This window comes from Rhinopithecus roxellana, chromosome 2 (assembly GCF_007565055.1).
Source record: "Rhinopithecus roxellana isolate Shanxi Qingling chromosome 2, ASM756505v1, whole genome shotgun sequence".
Lineage (NCBI taxonomy): Eukaryota > Metazoa > Chordata > Mammalia > Primates > Cercopithecidae > Rhinopithecus > Rhinopithecus roxellana.
The window spans coordinates 164,174,742-164,199,863 of record NC_044550.1 but is presented as its reverse complement, the minus strand read 5'-3'; positions in this window follow the sequence as shown (position 1 = coordinate 164,199,863).

The window sequence follows — 25,122 nt, the reverse complement described above, 5'->3', positions numbered from 1 at the left end:
AGAAGTGGCCTCAGAAATGCCTATAATTTCTTACCTCCTCCTGCCAAAAAGTGTTCCAGTCCCTACCACTAAATGTATTACTAAAATCCTGGCTTCTCTCTTTTTCTTTATCAGATGCAAAGTAGTTTTTTTGTTTGTTTGTTTTGTTTTTGTCTTTTGAGACGGAGTCTCGCTCTGTCGCCCAGGCTGGAGTGCAGTGGCATGATGTCGGCTCACTGCAAACGCCGCCTCCCAGGTTCACGCCATTCTCCTGGCTCAATTTTTTGTATTTTTAGTAGAGAAGGGGTTTCACCATGTTAGCCAGGATGGTCTCAATCTCCTGACCTTGTGATCTGCCCGCCTCGGCCTCCCAAAGTGCTGGGATTACAGGCGTGAGCCACCGCGCCCGGCCGCAAACTAGTTTTAAAAATCTATGAAGGACCTATTATGTACACGATTGCAATGATAAGTACTTTGGAGGTGATTTTTCTTTGAGTACTTCAGGTTATTTGGTTATTAACTTGACACCATAGAAATATATCTGAAGAAAAAGATTATCCTTCTCTAGTGCTTATGTTCTTAGAGGAATTACAAAAAGAAGGTCACAAAGAAAACTTTTCTAGCACAGAGAACTATAAAATACGAGTTTTTGTTTCTAAAATCACCTGTACTCATTGTTTCTATTCCCTAAACCACAATATGGTTACTTTAAAGCCATCTCCTAATTACAAATATTCCAGCTATACTCTATTTAAACAAATTTACAAGAAAAAAGCAAACAACCCCATACAAAAGTGGTCAAAGGACATAAAGAAACACTTTTCAAAAGAAGACATACATGCAGCCAACAACTACATGAAGAAAAGCTCAATGTCACTGATCATTAGAGAAATGCAAATCGAAACCACAAAATACCATCTAATACCAGTCAGCATTACCATTACTAAAAAATCAAAAAATAACAGATGCTGATTAGGTTGTGGAGACAAAGCAAGTCTTACACACTGTTGGAAGGAATGTAAATTAGTTCAGCCATTGTGGAAGACAGTGTGGCAATTCCTCAGAGACCTAAAGACAGTAATAACATTTATCTCAGTACTCCCATTACTGAGTATATACCCAAAGGAATATAAATCATTCTCTTATAAAGACACATGCAAACCAATGTTTATTGCCGCATGATTCACAACAGAAAAGACATGGAATCATCCTAAATGTTCATCAGTGACAGACTGGATAAAGAAAATGTGGTACATATACACCATGGAGTACTATGCAGCCATAGGAAAGAACAAGGTCATTTCTTTGAAGGGACATGGATGGAGCTAGAGGCCATTATCCTCAATAAACTAATGCAAGAATAGAAAACCAAATATCGCATGTTCTCACTTATACGTAGAAGCTAAATGATGAGAACACATGGACACATAAAGGGAAACAACACACACTGGGGCCTTTCAGAGGATGGGGTATGAGAGGAAGGAGAAGATCAGGAAAAATAACTAACAGATACTAATATTATTACCTGGGTGATGAAATAATCTGTATGACAAATGCCCACGATACAAGTTTAGCTATGTAACAAACCTGCACTTGTACACCTAAACTTAAAAGTTAAACAAAGAAGAGAGAGAGAGAGAGAGAGAGAGAGAGAGAGAGAGAGAATTTCTAGGGAGCTGATATAGTTTGGGTATTTGTCCCCACCTAAATCTCATGTTGAATTATAATTGCCAGTGCTGGAGATAGGACCTGTTAGGAGGTTGTCTGGATCATGGAGGAAGACTTTCATGGCTTGGTGCTCTCTTCCTGATAGTGAGTTCTCATGAGATCTGGTCACTTAAAAGTGTGTGTGTGTCCCCTCACCCGCCAGCTTTCTGTCTCTTGATCCTGCATATGCCATGTGATGTGCCTGCCCCGGCTTTGCCTTCCGCCATGACTGTAAGCTTCCTGAGGCCTCCTCAAAAGCAGGTGCTGGTGTTATGTTTCCTGTACAGCCTGCAGAACTGTGAGTCTTTTATTTTATAAATTACCCAGTCTCAGGTATTTTCTTACAGCAATGCAAGAATGGCCTAATACAGGAGACCACATACTATATTTGAGACAGTGCCAAGCTCTTGGGAAACAATAAAACAGAGCTCCTCTGGACAATACATTATGTCCTCTGGACAAAATGTGAATGTATTCACAAGAAATGTCAGGACCCAAGCACCCCGAGGAATGAGAGACTAATGCTGTTTCCTCAGATGACCATATTTGTCCTAAAGATGAGTAGGAGTTCACCAGCTAGAAGAAGGACTGAGGCTATTCGGGGCAGGCAAAAGGCAAGTGAAAAGTCACATCACTCCAGCTCACAAATATCGCCTTTGTGGGGTAGGTTTTATTGTTCTTCCTAACAATATAATGTTCTTCCTAACAATATAATGTTCTTCCTACTGTCCTAACAAATCAAAGTTTCTGTCCATTCTTGTAGGTGAATTAGACATCGCCACCTGAGACCATAATACAGTGTCTCCTGTGGAAGGGTAGATTTCCCCAACCCCGCTGATGCTGGGTTCAGCCATGTCACTTGCAAACTGACCTGATACTTATTATGTCTAAGAATATTTAAAAACTGCTGCATATATTTCTACAGGCTCTGTTTTACACTTTTTTTTTTCCCACAAAAAAAGCAGGTCCCTGATAAGAATTGATTCTTCATCCCGGGTTCTCAATGGCAGCTGACCTACAGATGCCGACACATAGGAAATAAATGATTGTCCTATGACATCTGAGATTTGGGCAGGGGGTTTGTAAATGCAGCAAAACTACATCATACAAATCTTCCTTTCTCTCTATTTCACAAAAAATATTTTATACTTTCCTAAATTCTATACCATGTTATGCATTAAGCTTAATATGAAGAGCTATCACTTCTGTAACTCATTTTAAAAGTTAAAAAATTTAAGGTTTAGTCAATGCCTCTGTAAAAAATGAGTCTGATTTTTCCAGTTTCTATAAAAATAAAAGTGGCTTAACAACTCTTCCTAAAACAGCAGACACTCTACTAGGAACTAAGGGCACACAGAAATTAATGAGGACTGATTTCATTTCCTTTTTCTCCCATCTGTTCCAAGACAGTTACATTGTTTTGTCACTATCAAAAGATAGTAAGTAGAGGCCACATGGCTTGGGAAAAAAACATTGAAAAATAACTGAATTCTAGGTTTAGTCAGCTCTGAAATGAGAAATAAGACCTATTCTTATGCAGGTTTAAGTATCTCTGTTATACAATGAAAGAGTTGAAGAGCAAATCTCCAAAGTCCTTTCCTTTTATAAAATTATTTCACTTTAGTTTCCTAAACATATAAAAACATAGTGAACCCTAAGTTCCAAAGGACCCTTTTGTGTCTGGTTTATTGTAGCTTTTCAATGTCTGGCCCAGCACCAGGCATGGAATAGGTGTTCCATAGAGGTTTGCTGAGTGACTGACTGACTGATTCAGTGAGTATATTCAGGAAACAAATATCGAACACCATTCTAAAGATCTTAGTGTTAGCCACTAAGATCCCCCAAATGGAAAAGATACAATCTCAGTTACCTTCAATAAAATACAGTGAGTACAGTAACAGAGAAAGGCATGGGGTGATATAAAAACCTATACACGTAAGAACTCAAGTTGGCTCTTCGACCCAACCTCCTGTTGGAAAAGGCTTTTCACTTCTCAAAATATTTGCACATCTATTAGAAGTATTTTCAGAGTCATATTTGAGGAGTAGCTATTTAGGGATTACAAAATATCAGTCAGGTGAGATGTGTCCCCTTAAGTACCATATAAAAATGGTTCAAGAAACTTAAGAGGGGCAGGAGGATAATAAAACCCAGGCTTCCATCAATTGAAAATAATGGAGAAAACAGAGCTCTTCAAACAACTGCTCTAGAGACATCCCAAGAGATAGAAATTTAAGACAAGATTTTTTTTTAAAAAGTCTGGGTGTGAGGCTCAATCACTATGTACTAAATAAGGAGTTAATATGACTTTTATATATAGAACATGTAGTTATTTTAAAGGGGGCCTTGGATGGGGCTCGTTTTAGTCTGAGACCAGTGGAGAAATTTTGGATGGCTGAGATGAACACCTATTAGTCAGTGGTCTCCAGTACTATTATTTGACCATTTTTCTATTTAGAACTCATTCAAGCTTATATGGCATATTACATTTAATTAATTGAGTGTTTATGTGTTAAGGAGTTATTTGCTTGTGACTATAGTGAAATTTCCAGGATTTACGACAGGAACATTTTAGAACAGCGACATGTGTTTCCCTCCGATTTGTATAGCTTCATTCATTATAATTTTTCCTGATGTTTTGCCTACCATATTATTAACTTCCCCAAAGCAATGAAATACCAGCTTGTCTTCTCACGGCAGAGAAATGAGAGGAATAATTATGAATGTGGAAATCCCAGTGAAAACATGCTTCTATTGAAAGAGGCTAGTAGTCCAAGAAGGAGCTCCCCTAGATTTATGGAGACCACTAAAAGAAAAAACACACACACACACACAAGAAAACAGATGCATTTTTTTTCATCCAGTATGCTGGATGCCCCATACGCAGGGGAAAAAGATTATATATTAATATATTATATATGTATATGTATGTGTGTGTGTGTGTCATGCTGGGAAATAATTTATATTTTACTACAAGTTATAAAGTCTAAATAAATCATCAAGGTTACAAGTGTGTGCCATGCATAAATATTTAATCACTGCAAAGTGTTCTTTTCAAAATGTAAGAGTTTGTAAGCACAGTGTTTGATTTGTAACTGACTCCAGGGGCAATGTTGAGATGTGTTCCTCACAACTCTTGGCTACTTAAGATCTTACAATCATGAGGAGGAGGAGAGTGTTAGGCAGATTTCAGTGCCTGTCAATAAAAAGACGTAGAATAGTCTGGGAAATCAATTCCAGTCAGGGCTGTAGATCAGCAGTTATTTTACAAAGAGCTGGGGCTGACAGGACCACCACAGTCATTCGTGTTTATTGTTCAACCAGGTGTTTGGGGGCCATCCAGGCTCAATGCAGATCATGTGAAGAAACCAGCAAGGGGCAAGTAGGGAGAAAGGAAGAGGACAGTGAGGGGCCAGGCGGTAGGAGAGGGCAGGGTGTGAGGACGGGCTCGGAGGCAGACTTCCCCCTGTTTGAGATGGTGTTTGTCTTATAACATCCTGCAGCCTCCATTGTTATTTCTCACAACATCACGACCGGTGTAGGCACTCTGTCCATCCGGGTGGCCTCTTCTCACAGGAAAAAAAGAAGCCCTTGATTTACATTCTCCCCTCAGAAATGTTCCCTGCCTTTCTGCTTCATGTTGCCATGTTTTCCTTGCCTACCCTGATGTTCCACATTCGTTTACACAACCTCTCAACTGGCCACTAGTTCCAAATGTGTGTTCATTAAGAGGAAGGTTAGATTGAAAAATAACTCCCAGTCTTAATTCCTACTTCCAAAATCTGTGCCTCAAAGCTGCTCCACAGTTTAAAGTTATTTCTATCTGTGGACATGTGGGGAAGGGAGGGAAATTTACAAAGTAAAAGTAACCAGTCCAGGACAGCTCATCTGGGTGATGAGGTAGGGATAAGTATATTTTCTTCATGGTCAACATTTTTTAATTTTTCTTAAAGACAAAAGGTTTATTTAGGGAAAAGACCCTAATCACCTATCTGGGACGGGGAGACCCTGTACAGCAAAGAAGTTTCCAAATCCCTAAACCTCACAGAGGCGGGTAATTGCTATTCACGAGATAGGTAATGGAGTGGTACTAGGCTCCTGAATAGCAGGAACAGAGAGGGATCCAAAGAGACCAGTGGGCTCATTGGAAAAGGTCCTGAGGAAAGGTTGAGAGAAAATCCCACTTACGCTGTGGCTAAATAAGATTTTAGGGAAAAGAAATGTTGCATGAAATATACACTGCTTACACTTTCTCAGATTTCTTCCATCACCCCCTTCTTCCTCTCTCTTAGGTAGAGATCCTGATGGGCCAGTTATGCCTCCACTTCTGGAGTCTGATAAAATTCTACAATGGGGACATGAGATCTGATCAGCCACCAACAGTCCAGAAGACTCAACATGGAAGAGGGAGAAAGAGTTAGCTACCCTTTGGGATGAACTTTGATCAATGGGAAAGAGAAGGCAGGGGGATGCTGAGACATAACTCTCGTTCTGTTTTTTATTCCTGGGACTTCTACCTGTTCCCTTTTTCCCTACCAGATGAATTCTGTGTGGTAACCAAGCACACCTACCTAGTGATCTCCTGGTCTCTTTTTGACATATCTGTTTCATATTTTGTTAAATGTATTTGTTGAGCTATTGTAATGCAGCCACTCTACTAGGAACTAAGGAGACACAGAAATTAATGGGGACTGATTTCATCTGTGGGAAACCTATGAGGTCTTCCCTGGGAAGGACATGTTTGAATTAGTACTTGCAGTGTACTGTGATAATAGCAATAAGCCAAGTGTTCTAGAGCAACAAGCTGTGACACACGATCATTGCAAGGGCCCCTACCAATGACAAGCCAAAACTCAGAACTCAAGCCAGGATGTGAAGCTCAGGAAAATGTGATGTTTATTATTAAGCTTTTATAAGTCTCAAAGCAAGATTGTGGGGATTCAGAAACCATTGATTCTCAACGCCTTCTTTTTAAATCCTTAGCTTTTACAATAATTTTCATTATAAATAAGAATTTCATAGAAATGACCCAAATCCACCTTTTTAAAACTACCTAATATCTGGAACAAATGCCAATCATAAGGCTAAAGCTCACACCAAGTTTGTTATCAAAACGAACAATCCAGAGGAGGCATGGAAGGTGGCCTCATTGAAACACTGACCTCATCAAAACATTGGGGCATAAGATCCCAAAGAACAGCAATATTCATTAAGAAATAATGTGCCGTCTTTTAGTCTAAACTTTGTTATTCTCTGATTTTTCAGAAGTAGCACCAATTTCAGTCCACACTGAAGAATTCCCCAAGGTAATGTTACTATAATTTTTAAACTTCTATATTAACCATTCAACTTTTCATTCTTAACACATACAGAGGTGTATCTGTATAATAAATATTTAGAGAATAAAATAGATTTCTGGAATTTCATATTATCATATTATAAGACAGATAATTTGAATTGTGATAATTTTCCATGCATCTTCTGTGTCAAGTTTCCACCAAGTGATATGTTGGAGATTCCCTGACATGATGTACCCATTTCTCAGAAAGCAAGGAGCCAGTGAATGTTATAATGCTCCAAATATAAACAAAGCATCGTTGTGGTAGGTGGGCTATAATATGGCCCCCAGGGATGCCTGCCTCCTGGCATTCACCTTTTTGGGAAATCCTTTGTGAGTGGCTGTACCTAGTCATTTGCCTGTACTGAATAGCACAAAGCAAATGTGATAGGATATCATTCATAGATTAGGTACAAAAAACTGTAACTTCCATCTGTTTCCCTCCCCTCCCTTCCCCTCCCCTCCCCTCCCTTCTTCTCTCCCCTCCCCTCCCTTCCTCTTCCCTTCATTTCCCTTCTCTCTTTCTGGAACACTCACTTCGAAGATATAAGCTACCATTTTGTGAGTTGCTTCTATGGCTAGAGCCACAGGACAAGAAACTGATCTCTCTGGCCAACAGCCAGTGAGGACTACCAACAGGCAGTAAGTGAGTGAACTTGGAGGCAGATCCTCCCCAACTCAAACAACTCAGTCAGAAGACTGCAGGCCTAGCCCCAGCCCCAGCCCCAGCCCCAGCCTCAGTCATGGGACTGCAACCCATGAGAGACCTTGAGCCACAGAATGTAGCTAATACTCCTCCAAATTTACTCATCCACAGAAACCATGAAATGATAACTGTTCTTTGAAGCTGCTAAGTTCAGGGATTATTTGTTGTACAACAACACATAAATAAGACAATAATCTTCCTCCCAACTTTAAGATAGTTTCTCCATAAGTAATTGCTAAGGTGTATTAGTCCATTTTCATACTGCTATGAAGAAATACCTTAGACTGGGTAATTGGTAAAGAAAAAGAGGTTTAATGGACTCACAGTTCCACCATGGCTGAGGAGGCCAAGGCTTCACAATCATGGCAGAAGGTGAAAGAGGAGCAAAGGCACATCTTACATGGTGGTGGGCAAGAGAGTGTGTTTAGGGGAACTGCCTTATAAAACTGTCAGATCTTGTGAGACGTATTCACTATCACAAGAACAGTATAGGACAAACCCACCTCCATGATTCAATTACCTCCCACCAGGTTCCTCCCATGACACATGGGGATTATGGGAGCTACAGTTCAAGATGAGATTTGGGTGGGGACACAGCCAAAGCACATCACAAGTCATACCTCAAAAGTCTAGCTATTGAAATAAAATCATTGATAGAGTACAATTGAAAAGTCAAGATCACAACTTATTCATTGACAAAGTTTTCCCCAAAGTTCTATAAAACCAGTGATTCTCCATATTACCCATGCTGTCCTTATCTTTTAACACATTGCATATAAAACACACTATATTTATTCACCATCTTCTTTTGTTCCAATTAGAATAGAAGCTCCATCAGGGCAGGAATTTTATTTTATTTTTTTCCACACTTACATGTCTCAAAGACTAAAACCAGTGCTTGGCACACAGGACTTGCCCAATAAATGTTTCTTGAATGAATGAATTTGACATGTTTCAATGTCAAATTTATAACTTCTACCCACAAGCCATAAACCATGAAATTTGCTATCCCCAATCGCTGCTTCCACTTTCCCAAACTCACAGTCTGCCTAATTCCACCTAAAATCCTGTGTGTCTTAGATGGCATTTCTCAGATGCAGAATCTGAGACAAGAATTTGTGGGAAATCAATTTATAAAGAAACTACACCCAAGAGAAATCAGGGAAGAGTGGTGAGCATGACCGACAGGAGAAGTCAAGCAAGAGTGTGATTTCAGGCAAAGTATCAGAGAGGGTAACTTCAGCTTAATCCCACTGGGGAGCTCTTAAGTATAAATTATCCCTCCAAATTACACCCATACTAATCAGTCATTGACTGAGGGCTGCCCCAGGGATGTAAACTCTCAGGTACTTGCAGCTGTCCACAAGTGTGGGTGGAGCCAAGGCTAGGCCGCCAAAGAAGAGACACAGGTACTGGCTCTATAGGCAAAACAGCATTGAAGCTGACAGAAAGGAATAGAGAGCCAGTAACAGGAAACCAAGGAGACCTGAGTGGAGCTCCAACAGTGTCTGCTATTCTACATAGGATTTTTACCAGTTTATTTTATTGAAATCCTACCAACATTCACATAATTCTTTCTCTATGTGCCTCAGCACTGTACTTGACCCATGTATACAGCCTTGTTATTCTTCATTAATTTTCCCTCTACTTTCCTAGATTTTAAACTCCATAAAAACAGAGATAATAAGTTACAGAATTTTGTGTCTTCCCCACTGTGTTGTAAACATATCAATAATAATTAATATCTCTAGACTGTAATTCCCATGATGGTAAATATCAGTGTATCACCATATATTCAGCAACTGTCACATATACCATATGTAATATACCATATACAAGTGACTGGTATATGGTAGACACTAAGTAAATGTTTTTAGAATAAGTATAAGGGCTTTATACACTACAAAAAAAAGCTTTCTTATCTATTATTTTATTTATCCTTCACAGGATAGAGAGAGACATATGTAATAGAAGGGACTATCCCATTTTTCAGAAAAAAAAAAAAAGGGCTCAGCAATGCAGACTGACTTACCCAATGACTGATTTACTAAATAGGCACTGAGTAGCGCCTCAAGACTAAAGTTGATTTCAAGTTCAATTTGCTTTCCCCTAAGCAATCCTGATTGATGAACAGGCTGGGAACATATTTGAAGATTGAAATCAGCTGAGAGACCCAAGATGCCCGCCCCCCCCCCCCCACCCCCGTCTTTTAACAAAGCTATCTCAGGCGATTTACTCCAAGAAAAGTCATAGAAGGCACATTTATTGAGCACATAAAAGATAATCAATAGTTTTTTAATTTTATCGAATGAAATCACATGAAATAGAATGGAAATGGTTGGCTGGAATTAGATTGAAATCATTTAAATTAAACTAAGTTTTCTGGTGTCTTTTACTTCCTGAATCCCCCATTTTTGTGTGAAACTGGGAGTGGGAGAAGTAGAGAGGAGGCTAGAAGGGAGGCTGCTGACTGCCCATTGCTGGCTGGAATTCATTAAGATGTGGGAAGCAACTATCAACAGGTGAAATATCCAGAGCACAGCATTACAAACTCATCTCAAACCACGTGCGCCTGCTATTCTCCAGGTAGCATTCTGTTTACCCAAACCTTTCATCACAACTCCTGCCACCTTCAATAAAATATATTATTTTCCTTCCTACTCTATCATCAATTAGATATCATTGGTGAAAGCATTCAGTCTAGTTTATGGCAAGGTGGGAGGGACTGATTGATAGCAACACTATAGCAGATGCTCTCTGTACCTCAACCCTATCCTGTTCCAGGATACATCCATAGAGACTACTACAAACTCTGGAGACTGCCTGAGAGCTTGGCCCAAGCACGGCAGACAGGAAGACAGTGTTAATGTCCCCTGAGGGTAGCTCTCAACCAATGGCAAGTGGGAGTTGAGAATAAGGACCCTAATTTTCTCACTATTCTAATGGGCAGTTCTATAGTGTAGTGAACATGTCTTTCTAGAGTTCCCCAAAGGGATTGAACCTTGGTTGCCCATAGCAGTCACCTTTTCAACTGCATACCTTTTCTTGGTTTCCTTGTCTTTCCTGTCTCTTTCCCAATCCCATGTCTGTTGCTATGGTTTAAATAAGTTCCCTCCAAAATTCATGTTGGAATTTAATCCTCATTTGGGGATATTAAGAGGTGCTATTAAGAGGTCTTTAGGAAGTGATTAAATTATGAGGAACTTCATGAATGAACTAATGCCTTATAAAAGGGCTGGGGAGAACTAGCAAAGGCCCTCTTTGCCCTTCTGCCTTTCTCCATGTAAGGACAGAGCAAGAGGGCCCTCACCAGATGCCAAATATGTCAGCACCTTGATCTCGAAATTGGCCTCCAAAAATTTGAGAAATACATTTGTATTATTCATAAAATACCTAGCCTCAGGTATTTTGTTATAGTAGTACAAATGAATTAAGACACATTTTTCCCATGATCACCTCTAAAATAAACTATTTGCATCCAAATCCTCATCTCAGGGTTTGCTTCTAGTGGAATCTAAGCCTGGGTTTTATGCCATGCAGGTGCATTTAACTGTTTAAAGCAGACAGACAGAGCAACAGCCCAAAGGCATAAACCAGATTCATCAGCATCCAGGCTTGAGTCATGTGATAACCTTGGCAAATAGATATAAAGTCTCTTACTTCTTAAGTGCAATGGGCTTTTAATTTGTGTTGATCTCTAGTTAATATTGATCTTTAGTCTGAGAATTGGAGAATGAGAGAATATTAATAAATAAGATAGTACAGTGGGGGGAATAAATTGCAATAAAGAGCCTGCACAAGAGCATCTCTAGGAGTGGTCACATTGTCTGTCTACATAGCAAGCAGACTGGCATGGTGGAAAGAGCTCTGGACCGAATGTCAGAAACCTGGATTCCAGTGCTGTCGTTGCCATGAATTCATCACTCAGCCTTGTTAATTTATCTCTTTTATCTTCAGTTTTTCTTCTGGAGACTTACAGGACTGGATTATTTGATTTCTACAGCCCTTTTGAGCCCCCAGTTTCCATGAATCCATGGAAGGGGATAAAGTGCATGGCACTTCTTTAAAGGTGTGTTCCACAAATAATTAATAAACAAGCAAACTGTTCACACAGCACTGGCTGTGTGAAGAGGGACTGTTTAATTAGGCACACCAGCTGTTCCAATCTGTCTAGACAGACTTCTCTTTTTCCCCAGAACGGCTTTGGCCACACTTGCTCTGACATTATGACAAGGTGTCCTTTGGCTGCAGATAGCAATTTTGTTGGGTGATAATTCTGATGCCCATAGAGTCAGCTATGGAACTTTCTTTAGTTTTAATGCTGTTTGCCTTTCCAAGTGGAACTGGAGAGATTTACCCAAGAAATAGCTAAGAGAGGCAGTTTGTACAACAGAAGTCACCGAAAATAGCTTCTAGTGTAGCCTTCATGCCTACCTGTCCATCATCATTAGTGGGCTCTTTAGTTCCTGCTTCCATTTCCCATCCCTACTTTTGTGGAATAAAATACTTCAACATCAAAAGGAAACTTCCAAGTCATACAGGTGAACCCCCCACCAAACCAATATAATAAGTCTTCTCAAGATCTCTGACCAAAGATCTTGGAGCAGAGAAAGTGATTCCTTGACACCCAGGTTCCTCGATATCCAGGCTTGAGTCCTGGGACAACATTGGCAAATAGATTGTAAAATGTTTGACTTCCTAAGTGCAGCAGGCTTCAAATTTGTGTTGATCTATAGATAATTTTGAACAGAATTTATCTGGTTTGAGAATTGGATAGTAAATCTATGAAATTGCTGTTAGTGATTAAAGAGCATTTTCAAAGTGCAACCAGTCAATTAGACAAGCACAACTCATTGGATACGATTTCTTAAAAACATTACATTTTCACCTTTTATTGCCCTTTTCAAATGTATTCAGGAGAAGAAGATGAAAAGTTGTCAAGAAACATAACTTTTTATTTTATTCTTGTAGTCCTCCAGTTATATTAAGCCATAAAACAACCTTCGTTCAGTTACTGAAAGTATCTGACCAAGACGCTCTTCAACAGTTCAATCCTTATTCATGCTTAGACTTCTCCTACTTCTCACCCCACATAAACAAATAAAATAAGCAATTCAAAAGTCATATATTAGAAGGACAATGCATCATGATCAAGAGTGCAATCAAGGTTCATTTAAGAAATGAAAGGTTGATTTAACATTCAAAATCCAATCAATGTAAAGCTTTTCCCCTAAGAATGGGAATAAGGTAAGTGATATACTTCCACTCTTACAGTCAATTGATTTTTGATGAAATATTCAAAGTAATTTAATAAGGAAAGAAAGTTTTTTCAATAAATTGTGTTGAAACAACTGAATATTCATAAGGTAAAGATTGATATATATTATATAATATATATTATATATTATAAAATATATATCATATATATATATATATATATAAAATAAACCCTTACTTCAAACTACACACACAAAATAGATTATAGACCTAAAAGTAGGAGAGAGATTATAAAGTATAAGAGAATATCTTCATGACCTTGGTATAGGCAAGATTTTCTGGGTAGAACCCTGAAAGTATTTGTCAAAAAAGGAAAAGAACTGATAAATTGGACTTGATCAAAATTTAAACTTTTATCCACCAAGAAAAAATAGAAACCACTAGGCAAGGCACCCAGTGGAAGAAAAATATTTGCAGGATAAATATGACAAAGGACTGTATCCAGAATACGTAAAGAACACGTACAACTCAAAAATAAAAAGTCAAACAAACTACGTAAAAATGGCAGTGCGGAGAAAGGGGACAAGTGAAATACTGGAGCAGACATCCCACAGAGGAAAAGATGTGAATGGTTAAAAGCCTTTAACAAAGTGTTCAACATCATTAGTCATCAGGAACATTCAAATTAAAACCACATAGTGATATCCACTGCACACCTACTAAAATGGCTAAAATATTTTAAACTGAAAATAACAAGAGTTGATGAAGATGAAAAGCAACTAGAACTATCACACATGGTTGGTGGGCATGTAAAATAGTAAAACCACTTTGGAAAATGATTTGACAGGTTCTTAGAAAATTAAATATATACTCTACCCTATAATCCACGAATTTCACTTCTCTGCATTTTCCTAAGGGAAATAAAAACTTAAGTTCTATGTCCACAAAAATATTTTCCCACAACTATTCTGAACTCTTTATTCATAAAAGCCAAAAACTTAAAAAAACTCAAATGTCCCAACAGACGTATAAATTTCATGATATTCATTGAATAAATAAATTCTGATATATGCATATAATGGAATACTACTTCATAGTAGTAAAAAAGAAACACTACTGATACATGCAATATGAATGAATCTCAAATAGAGTGTGCTGAGTGAAATAAAAATAATCATGGAAGGGTATATACTACACGATTTCATTTATATGAAGTTCTAGGCAAAACTAAACACGTGGTGAAAGAAATCAGAGCACTGGCTGGTTTAAGAGAGAAGGATGTGTGGAAGTTGGCCGGAAGTGGCATGAGGAAACTTCCTGGGGTGATGGAATTCTGTATCTTATAGGGATGTGGATTATATGGATGATTGCATTTATCAAAAGTGATTAAACTGTATACCTAAGATCTTTATATTTCATTGAATGTAAAGTATACATCAGTGAAATATGGCATCTTTTTAATAAAAAAAAAAACCTGGTAATAAAAGTGTTACAACTGAAATGATTGACAGGAGTGACAGTGGCACCAAGAAGGAAGCAGTCAAACCTGGTAGAGAGGTCAGAAAGTCTAGAGACAAGAATGAAATCTGGATCTGGAAATAGCAGTAGGAGATTGGACGTGGAATGGAGAACAAAACACGAACTGGGGATGTGCACTTGGGACCCAGGAATGTGCTAGCAAGTCTCAGGTTAGTTATCTATGAGAGATAATATAGCCAGTAGTTAACACCTTGCAACCTGCCAAATTGTCTAGGTTGATATTTCAGCTCCACAGCTTACTAGCTATGAGTCTTCAGGCAAGCTTCCTAACATTTCTATGCCTCACTTATCTTCTTTGTAAAACAAGGAAAAATAATATTACTTCAGAAAGTTGTGAGGATAATATACTTTAATACATGAAAATACAGAGAAAAAAAAATCTGGCTATACTCAACATTCACTAAACATTAGCTGCTATCATTGCTTATGTTTTTCTGAGGGAGAAGGAAAAAACATTGACCATGGGCACCTGAAGGAGAGGTGGGAAGTAGGATGAGAATGGGAAGTCATCAGTTTTTCAATCAACCCTGGGAACCAAATCATAACATCTATATAAAATTCAGCTAGAGCCAGAAGGCTAAGAAATGATTTTGGGGATGCGCACTTCAGTAGCAAATATGCTAAAACTGGAGTGATCCAGAGAACAATAGCATGGCCTCTGTGCAAATTTGATCCAAAGAGGAATAGCATGGCCCACCACACACTATTTCCATGATGACGTGCCAATTTGTAGCGTGTTCTATATTAAAAGAGAGAGAGAGAGAAAGAGAGAGAAGAAGAAGAGGTGGTTTAGGGAGATTCTCTGAGATCCTAAGATGCTATTCTAGGGTTCGGGTATTGAAGCACGACACAGAGTTGGGGCAAGTTCATTCTTGCCTTGGAGAGTGGCCACCAGCAGAGAAGTACCACACAGTGGGAGTGAGTAGGGCACCTAGCCTAGTGCAGTCTCATCAACACACTCACAGCAAAACAGTGGTGTGCTGTGTTCCTCATCAGACCCCAAAAAAGAGCATGGAGACAAGGATTATTATGAGCTGTGTTTCTGAGCACACATTTCATTACCTATTGTGACTGCTGGAAGTAATTTAGAGCCTCCGTAGTAGGGATCTACAGTTATGAAGGTATGAAGTTGGAACTTTAAGCCAATGAAATATGTTTATCAATGTTAATGTGACTTCACTTCTCCACATGAGCTGGTAAATCCTAGAGCTATTCAAGGGAGAGAAGCAGGTTGATGTAAAGTTTGATGGATTCACAGATACAGGGGCAAGAGATACAAATATGAATATAGTCCCCAAGAAAGGAAAGAACACAAAACACCATGCACTAATAGGTTATACATCCCACCTTTCTCATTGAATCATTTCATAATACTTTCTTTCTTTTTTTTGAGCCGAGGTTTCATTCTTGTTGCCCATGCTAGAGTGCAATGGCATGATCTCAGCTCACTGCAACCTCTGACTCCCGGGTTCAAGTGATTCGTCTGCCTCAGCCTCCCAAGTAGCTAGGATTACAGGTGTCGCCACCACGCCTGGCTAATTTTGTATTTTTAGTAGAGACGGGCTTCACCATGTTGGCCAGGCTGGTCTCGAACTCCTGACCTCAGGTGATGCTCCCACCTTGGCCTCCCAAAGTGTTGGGATTACAAGCGTGGGCCACAGCACCGGGTCAGTTTCAAATACTTTCACTTTTTCATTCCACATTCACATTTTCAGTGCCTATTATGTTTGTGGTACTTATTATTTGGCTTAGCAGAGAAAGAAATTCTAAAACTGCCTATAAAGAGAAATGGGTAAACAAAACATGGCAGCTTGAACAACAAGACAAGACAATGGCCAGACCCTGTAACACACACTTCATGAGCTTCCAGAAAACAGAGATGGAGGAGACCACAGTGGCCTGAAGGATGGGAGAGGCTTCCTTGGAGAATCTGAGCTGATGGGACATGAGAGTTTAGATATTTGGGTTAATTGAGGAGAGAACAAAGGTCAGAGAAGAAGGAAATAACATGATTATTAACCCTGGGGGTTCTTGAATTCTTCCCAATATGCATGCACCTTCTGATATGTGTGTAGAAGAAGGGCCATAGCCTACCAACATATTTCCTATGGATCCGGGACACAAAAAGATTAAGGGCAATTATTTGAAGACATAGATGGGTCCAAAAAAGGGAAGAGTACATTTGATAACTCTTAATTGAAGAGTCCCACAAAGGCCTGTTAGGCACTCTGGCTCCTGGAATGTTTTCTGCTCAGATGACATATAGGAAGAGTAATTAAAATAATATAATGTGTGTATTTATGGGACTCCAGTACCCGCCTTGCAGTTAAAGAAGGTGGCATTGATCCCTATGGGTGTGGGCGGAGGATCAATTTAATCAGTTTAAGTGTTAGCATATCTATCTCATGTGGACTTCACTCTTACCTCACATGCTCACAACCATTTGAGAGATGTATAATGAAGCAACATAAAGCATAGGCACCAGGACCAGACAGATCCAAATTCAAATAACCTCTCGAATGTCCTTTGTTATCTGTGGCACTGTGAATAAATTACCCGACCTCTCTGTGGTTTTGGTTTGCTTTTTAATCTACGAAAATAATAATACCACTGCTTGGTAAATTCAGTATGACATACACTATAGTTCTAGATTATGTGCCCTAATTAATTAGTCTCCATGACACCTGTGAGAGAAGCACTTCTATTGTCTCTATTTTTGTCCTTTAAGAATCTCAGTCACTTTTGCTGTGCAGAAGCTCTTTAGTTTAATTAGATCCCATTTGTCAATTTTGGCTTTTGCTGCCGTTGCTTTTGGTGTTTTAGACATGAAGTCCTTGCCCATGCCTATGTCCTGAATGGTACTACCTAGATTTTCTTCTAGGGTTTTTATGGTATTAGGTCTAACATTTAAGTCTCTAATCCATCTTGAATTAATCTTCGTGTAAGGAGTAAGGAAAGGATCCAGTTTCAGCTTTCTACTTATGGCTAGCCAATTTTCCCAGCACCATTTATTAAATAGGGAATCCTTTCCCCATTTCTTGTTTCTCTCAGGTTTGTCAAAGATCAGATGGCTGTAGATGTGTAAAGAAACTACCATCAGAGTGAACAGGCAACCTACAGAATGGGAGAAAATTTTTGCAATCTACTCATCTGACAAAGGGCTAATATCCAGAATCTACAAAGAACTCAAACAAATATACAAGAAAAAAACAAACAACCCCATTCAAAAGTGGGGAAAGGATATGAACAGACATTTCTCAAAAGAAGACATTCATACAGCCAACAGACACATGAAAAAATGCTCATCATCACTCGCCATCAGAGAAATGCAAATCAAAACCACAATGAGATACCATCTCACACCAGTTAGAATGGCAATCATTAAAAAATCAGGAAACAGCAGTTGTTGGAGAGGATGTGGAGAAATAGGAACACTTTTACACTGTTGGTGGGATTGTAAACTAGTTCAACCATTATGGAAAACAGTATGGCAATTCCTCAAGGATCTAGAACTAGAAGTACCATATGACCCAGCCATCCCACTACTGGGTATATACCCAAAGGATTATAAATTATTCTACTACAAAGACACATGCACACGTATGTTTATTGCAGCACTATTCACAATAGCAAAGACTTGGAATCAACCCAAATGTCCATCTGTGACAGACTGGATTAAGAAAATGTGGCACATATACACCATGGAATACTATGCAGCCATAAAAAAGGATGAGTTTGCGTCCTTTGTAGGGACATGGATGCAGCTGGAAACCATCATTCTTAGCAAACTATCACAAGACGAGAAAACCAAACACCGCATGTTCTCACTCATAGGTGGGAACTGAACAATGAGATCACTTGGACTCGGGAAGGGGAACATCACACACTGGGGCCTATCATGGGGAGGGGGGAGGGGGGAGGGATTGCATTGGGGAGTTATACATGATATAAATGATGAATTGATGGGTACTGACAAGTTGATGGGTGCAGCACACCAACATGTCAGAAGTATACATATGTAACAAACCTGCACATTATGCACATGTACCCTAGAATTTAAAGTATAATAAAAAAATGAAAAAAAAAAAAAAGAAAAGAATCTCAGTCACAGGGAGTTGTGTCATTTGCAATAGTCACAAGCCTAGCAAATAAGGAAGTCAGATTACAAACCTAGACAATCTGGATCCAGATGTGTGCCCGAGTCTGAGGATATGAACAGTACCTTGCACATGGTGGGTTTTAGTGACGGCCACATCGGCTCATGTCAGCAGTATACGGGACACATGGTGGGTGTTGACCCTGTGATGGGGTAGAGGGAGGAGGCTTTGTTCCATATCTGATCTTTCCTTCCACTTGAAAGGAGACTTATCAACAGAATATTCTTGGTCTCACTGTCCCCTTACACACTACACCTTAGCAGAAGAGGAAAGACATGTCTAACATGTCTAATGAATCAATTTTATGGAAAATAAAGGGAGGCCTGCCTATATCAGTTCTTACTTCTCCCTCCCTCTTGGGAGCAAGTTGCCCTTAGGGTATACTTGTTTTCCTTGGGTCACTCTTCACCCCAAGATTTGAAATCCTATGCATTGTCTATGACTTTCTGTCTCACTAAGCCATGTCCTCCATTCTTGTCACTGTCAATCAAAAGGTAGTGTTCTGGCTCTATTTGCTTTACTCTTTTGTCTTATTTCTCAGCCCAGATAAGGAAGCCAGAGCAGGGGAACAAGGCAGTATTTGTGGCTCTTTCCCATCTCTTAAATCCTAACACTTCCCTCCGGATTTTGTTTTTCTATAATAGGCTGTAGGATTTCTTCTGGACTGTACATCTCAACCTAAGCTTATTTCGAGAACTTGAAAGATGGCTTCTAGGTAAATGAAGGTAATGTTATTGGAAGGTAGCTTATTTGAAGGCAATGTCTTGTTCTTCTGAGTCATTTCTTTCAACTTTGTTACCCAATTAACTATAACATTCCTCCAGGAATCAGCTAAGCCAGGATTGCCATTGCCTCGCCTGCCCTGGCCAACATACACACTTAATTCCAGAGAGAGGAAGCTATCCAAGGCACCATGAGTTTGAAAAATCTGGTACCAAGATGATTCAAGTAGAGAGATATTTAAAACAGACTCAGCCTCATAGGGCCTTTCCTGAGCTCACGCCATTCAAACCTGAGCAAGGCGTTTTCTCATGAGCGTTGCCAGCTGAGTTTCACAAAAAATTATTACACTCTGTTCTTCCCACCACGAGAACATATTCAGTTCTTGGACTGGAAATAAAGACTCCAGCTCCCTCAGCTGAGCTGCTGATGTTTGATGTGTTCTCCAAACTCATTCTTCTTGCCCTGCCAAGTTAAGTGAAATATTTCCACCACTGTCCCTGAGGGCATCATAGCAAATAAGGTGAGTCAGACTGACATGTATACATATAATTGTTTCTCTTTTTTCCCATCGTTCCTTCCTCCACATATAACTTTTTCTAATGGAGCTGAATTTGAAAATGAGAAAAGTACCTCAACACAACCAGATGAATTCTGTTCATAGAAAGATTCAGACTGGGAAAATGAATCTTATCTCTACTCAGCATGGTCCCTGGATATAACTTCATTTATTCATTGCATTAGTTTATTCATTTCACAAATATTTACTAGTATCACTGTGTGACAATTAGCACGTTTAGTGCCAGGACCACAAAATCTTTTCTCCCAAACAGTGTATTACATAAAGGGGTTAACAAGCAAATCAGGGAGCATATAATAATATATGATAAATTATAATATGTACTACATTGAACTTATAGAAATGATAGATTGGAAGGAACACATTGTGTTTTGGAAATGCAAAGATGTTGCCTCAGACCTCAAGCTAAGAAGGAAATAATCTGCAGGTAAAAAGACCTTTGAATTGAACATTAAGAATGTCCCCAAATGCCAGCCAGAGAAGAAGAAAATGAGGTTTCCATTTGAGAGAAGAAAATGTGCAAAAGCAAAGACTTTGAATTGCAAGACATTAAATTACATTTGAGGAACTAAGAAAATTTCATGGTGAGAGAGAACTATACACAATAGCTTAACCTCTGCCAGACAATTGACATTATTTAGTATGCAAAAAAAAAAAAAAAAAAAAAAAAGTAGTTTGGAAAGATACGGAAGGAGAGATTTAAAGACAGGGAAAGGGTTGCAGGTTGGCAGGAATCAAATAATAAAAAATGAAATTACTGAGATGCCAACAAAAATCTTTTACAAATTCTCCCTTTGGAAAGGCAATTCCACTTATACTTTGATCTTTGACCTGGACCCATACAATTAATTCCACATCATATTTCTGCATATTGCTCTCCAAGGAGAATCAAGTTTACACTTCCCCCCGATCCAAACCATAACAGTACTTAATTAGGTGACAATTTATGTAGTACTTAGCATGAACTTTTGGCACTTGCTGGAGAAGGCTGTACAAGTGTACACGTGTTATCACCTGACTACATCAAGAAACGAGGCCTGGGCATTGGTGAGGTTTCTTGGGCTTTACAAGGTATCAAATGACTTTTATAACCCTGTAGTACCTGGCTTTCTAGTAGGCAGGCCTGTCTCTAGTGTGTATTAATACACTAAATATTATGCCCACATGCACTTAAAGCACTGATTTTGAGCACTTCAAAACAACAAGGAGCCTAGAAAATCAGAGAAACAGATGTTGGATGAATAGTAGGCCTTCTCAGAGTCCATCATTTAACTTAAGGGAAATGGCACAACAGCGGAAGGGAATCATTCAAACCCACTCAGTGAAAAGTAAACAGAGCATTCTCCAATGGCAGACACGGTCTGTGGTGATAACGAGGCTCTGGACACCTGGCTGCGACCCTCAAGCCCCAGCTTCATCAATAACACTGACCCAGAAATGGTTCTTTTCCAGGTACCCAATGGGGGCTGAGAAGACATGGCCTCACAACTTTGGAGATGCTCATTTAAATAATTCTAATGAACAGCAGATGCCTGGATTGTGGTGAGTGTGGTGAGTGTGCAAGCTTGGATATAAGCCCTGGCAAGATGGAACCAAGAAGACTATCTTCCCATTGTCCCTGATTGTCATCATGCTCATGAACAAAAGAAGAAGGAAACACAAAAGGACATTATTTTGGATCTCGGATATGGCATCGCATCTGTCCTCTCTCTAAGGACAGTTGCAGAAATGGTCCTCTTTTGTTGCTTCCTGGAAGACACAGCAAGATGGAGAGAAAACAGTACAAAGCTTGTGCCCCATTCTGAGCACCGCAAGTTCACTCCAGGCCCATGGTCATAGGCTGACTAGGCAAAGTGCTCCTATTAGGGATGTCTCATGCCATAAATTAATCTGATTCCCCATACATCACTGACAGCTGTTTGCAGCAATTGCAGATCCCTTACTTTAGCTTGGTCTTTTTCTGAGCAAGGTTCACCTGGCATGTTACACTCGGACCTATCTTCTAGCCAGGGCCCTACTCTAGCTTCATAAATTGGGCCCTTGACTTGATACATGCAGTTTTGACCCTTTGCAGGCCCTGAGAACTGTAGCTTGAGCACTGTTCCTGGCTACCCCCAGCTCCTGGCTGCTTTGGTGAGACCACCACACCCTCACACTGGCTCCTTGGCTATCTGGCTCCCTGCTTGGACACACCCTCCCAAAGCAGGGCTACGGTCAAAAGGAAAGCAAATAGAGGCTTAAAAATTCAACTATGAGGTTAAAATTAAAAATGAACCCTGTTTCCTCTTCCTGGGATATGTCAGTCAAAACTAGAAGTAGTATATCCCTATACTACCTCTTGACAAATCCAGTGTGTGTCTAAAAGTGTTGGAATCAAATCTATAACAGTTTCACAAACCACGTGCTTGTTCTTTCTCCAAGAATTCTTTTAGCATCAAAAATAAGTAAAACATTGTTCTGGGTGTTGTGGAAAAAAACAAAGATGAATAATGTATTCTGCCTTTATGGAATTTACAATCCAATTCAGAAAATAAGACACAATTGCTGTAGTTCCAACAAAGTAGAAGCATAGAAAGAAAAATAGGATCTTTAGGATGGGAGATTTCTGCAGGATTCTCCAGGGTTACAGCCTAACCTTGAGCACCTCCAGTGATAGATAACACGCAACTGTTTACATTAAACCATTTCATCTTTGAAGTACTCTGGATGGTGGAGTTCTTTTTACATGAAATTGAAACTTACGTATTTGTGGCTTCTGCTAATATGTCCATGCCGGAATCTCACAGGAAAATCCAGGTATTCTCTGCTAGCCATGGCAGCCATCAATTTTTTAAGTGAAATCGAGTTTATTAAGAAAGTAAAAGAATAAAAGAATGGCCACCCCAGAGGCAGAGCAGCTAATTATTTAAAACTATTTATGACTCCCCCAACCCTGCAAAATTCTTCTCTTTTTCAGATCTCTTTTTCTAATTCTTTGAATCATATTTTATGTTACATAGTTATTATAATTATAATTATATGACAATTATAATCACTTTGTTTATATTTGTCTTATTTCTGTTCAGTTTACCTATCCTTTTGAGAATATGAAAATCATTACAATATCCACATATGAAACATGGTTTAATTAGAGTAGAGGAAAAAACTGAGCTTTATCCTCCCTTTTCTTTTTTTTATTTTATTTTATTTTTTTTTTTTTTATTTTTTTTATTTTTATTATTATACTTTAATTTCTAGGGCACATGTGCATAACGTGCAGGTTTGTTACATATGTATACTTATGCCATGTTGGTGTGCTGCACCCATCAACTCGTCAGCACCCCTCAATTCATCATTTATATCATGTATAACTCCCCAATGCAATCCCTCCCTCCTCCCCCCTCCCCCCTCCCCATGATAGGCCCCAGTGCGTGATGTTCCCCTTCCCAAGTCCAAGTGATCTCATTGTTCAGTTCCCACCTATGAGTGAGAACATGCGGTGTTTGGTTTTCTCTTCTTGTGATAGTTTGCTAAGAATGATGGTTTCCAGCTGCATCCATGTCCCTACAAAGGACACAAACTCATCCTTTTTTATGGCTGCATAGTATTCCATGGTGTATATGTGCCACATTTTCTTAATCCAGTCTGTCACAGATGGACATTTGGGTTGATTCCAAGTCTTTGCTATTGTGAGTAGTGCTGCAATAAACATACATGTGCATGTGTCTTTATAGCAGCAGGATTTGTAATCCTTTGGGTATATACCCAGTAGTGGGATGGCTGGGTCATATGGTACATCTAGTTCTAGATCCTTGAGGAATTGCCATACTGTTTTCCATAATGGTTGAACTAGTTTACAATCCCACCAACAGTGTAAAAGTGTTCCTATTTCTCCACATCCTCTCCAACACCTGTTGTTTCCTGACTTCTTAATGATTGCCATTCTAACTGGTGTGAGATGGTATCTCATTGTGGTTTTGATTTGCATTTCTCTGATGGCGAGTGATGATGAGCATTTTTTCATGTGTCTGTTGGCTGTATGAATATCTTCTTTTGAGAAATGTCTGTTCATATCCTTTCCCCACTTTTTGATGGGGTTGTTTGTTTTTTTCTTGTGTATTTGTTTGAGTTCTTTGTAGATTCTGGATATTAGCCCTTTGTCAGATGAGTAGGTTGCAAAAATTTTCTCCCATTCTGTAGGTTGCCTGTTCACTCTGATGGTAGTTTCTTTTGCTGTGCAAAAGCTCTTTAGTTTAATGAGATCCCATTTGTCAATTTTTGCTTTTGCTGCCGTTGCTTTTGGTGTTTTAGACATGAAGTCCTTGCCCATGCCTATGTCCTGAATGGTACTACCTAGATTTTCTTCTAGGGTTTTTATGGTATTAGGTCTAACATTTAAGTCTCTAATCCATCTTGAATTAATCTTCGTATAAGGGGTAAGGAAAGGATCCAGTTTCAGCTTTCTACTTATGGCTAGCCAATTTTCCCAACAGCATTTATTAAATAGGGAATCCTTTCCCCATTTCTTGTTTCTCTCAGGTTTGTCAAAGATCAGATGGCTGTAGATGTGCGGTATTATTTCTGAGGACTCTGTTCTGTTCCATTGGTCTATATCTCTGTTTTGGTACCAGTACCATGCTGTTTTGGTTACTGTAGCCTTGTAGTATAGTTTGAAGTCAGGTAGCGTGACGCCTCCAGCTTTGTCCTTTTGACTTAGGATTGTCTTGGCAATGCGGGCTCTTTTTTGGTTCCATATGAACTTTAAAGCAGTTTTTTTCCAATTCTGTGAAGAAACTCATTGGTAGCTTGATGGGGATGGCATTGAATCTATAAATAACCTTGGGCAGTATGGCCATTTTCACAATATTGATTCTTCCTATCCATGAGCATGGTATGTTCTTCCATTTGTTTGTGTCCTCTTTGATTTCACTGAGCAGTGGTTTGTAGTTCTCCTTGAAGAGGTCCTTTACATCCCTAGTAAGCTGGATTCCTAGGTATTTTATTCTCTTTGAAGCAATTGTGAATGGAAGTTCATTCCTGATTTGGCTCTCTGCTTGTCTGTTACTGGTGTATAAGAATGCTTGTGATTTTTGCACATTAATTTTGTATTCTGAGACTTTGCTGAAGTTGCTTATCAGCTTAAGGAGATTTTGGGCTGAGACGATGGGGTTTTCTAAATATACAATCATGTCATCTGCAA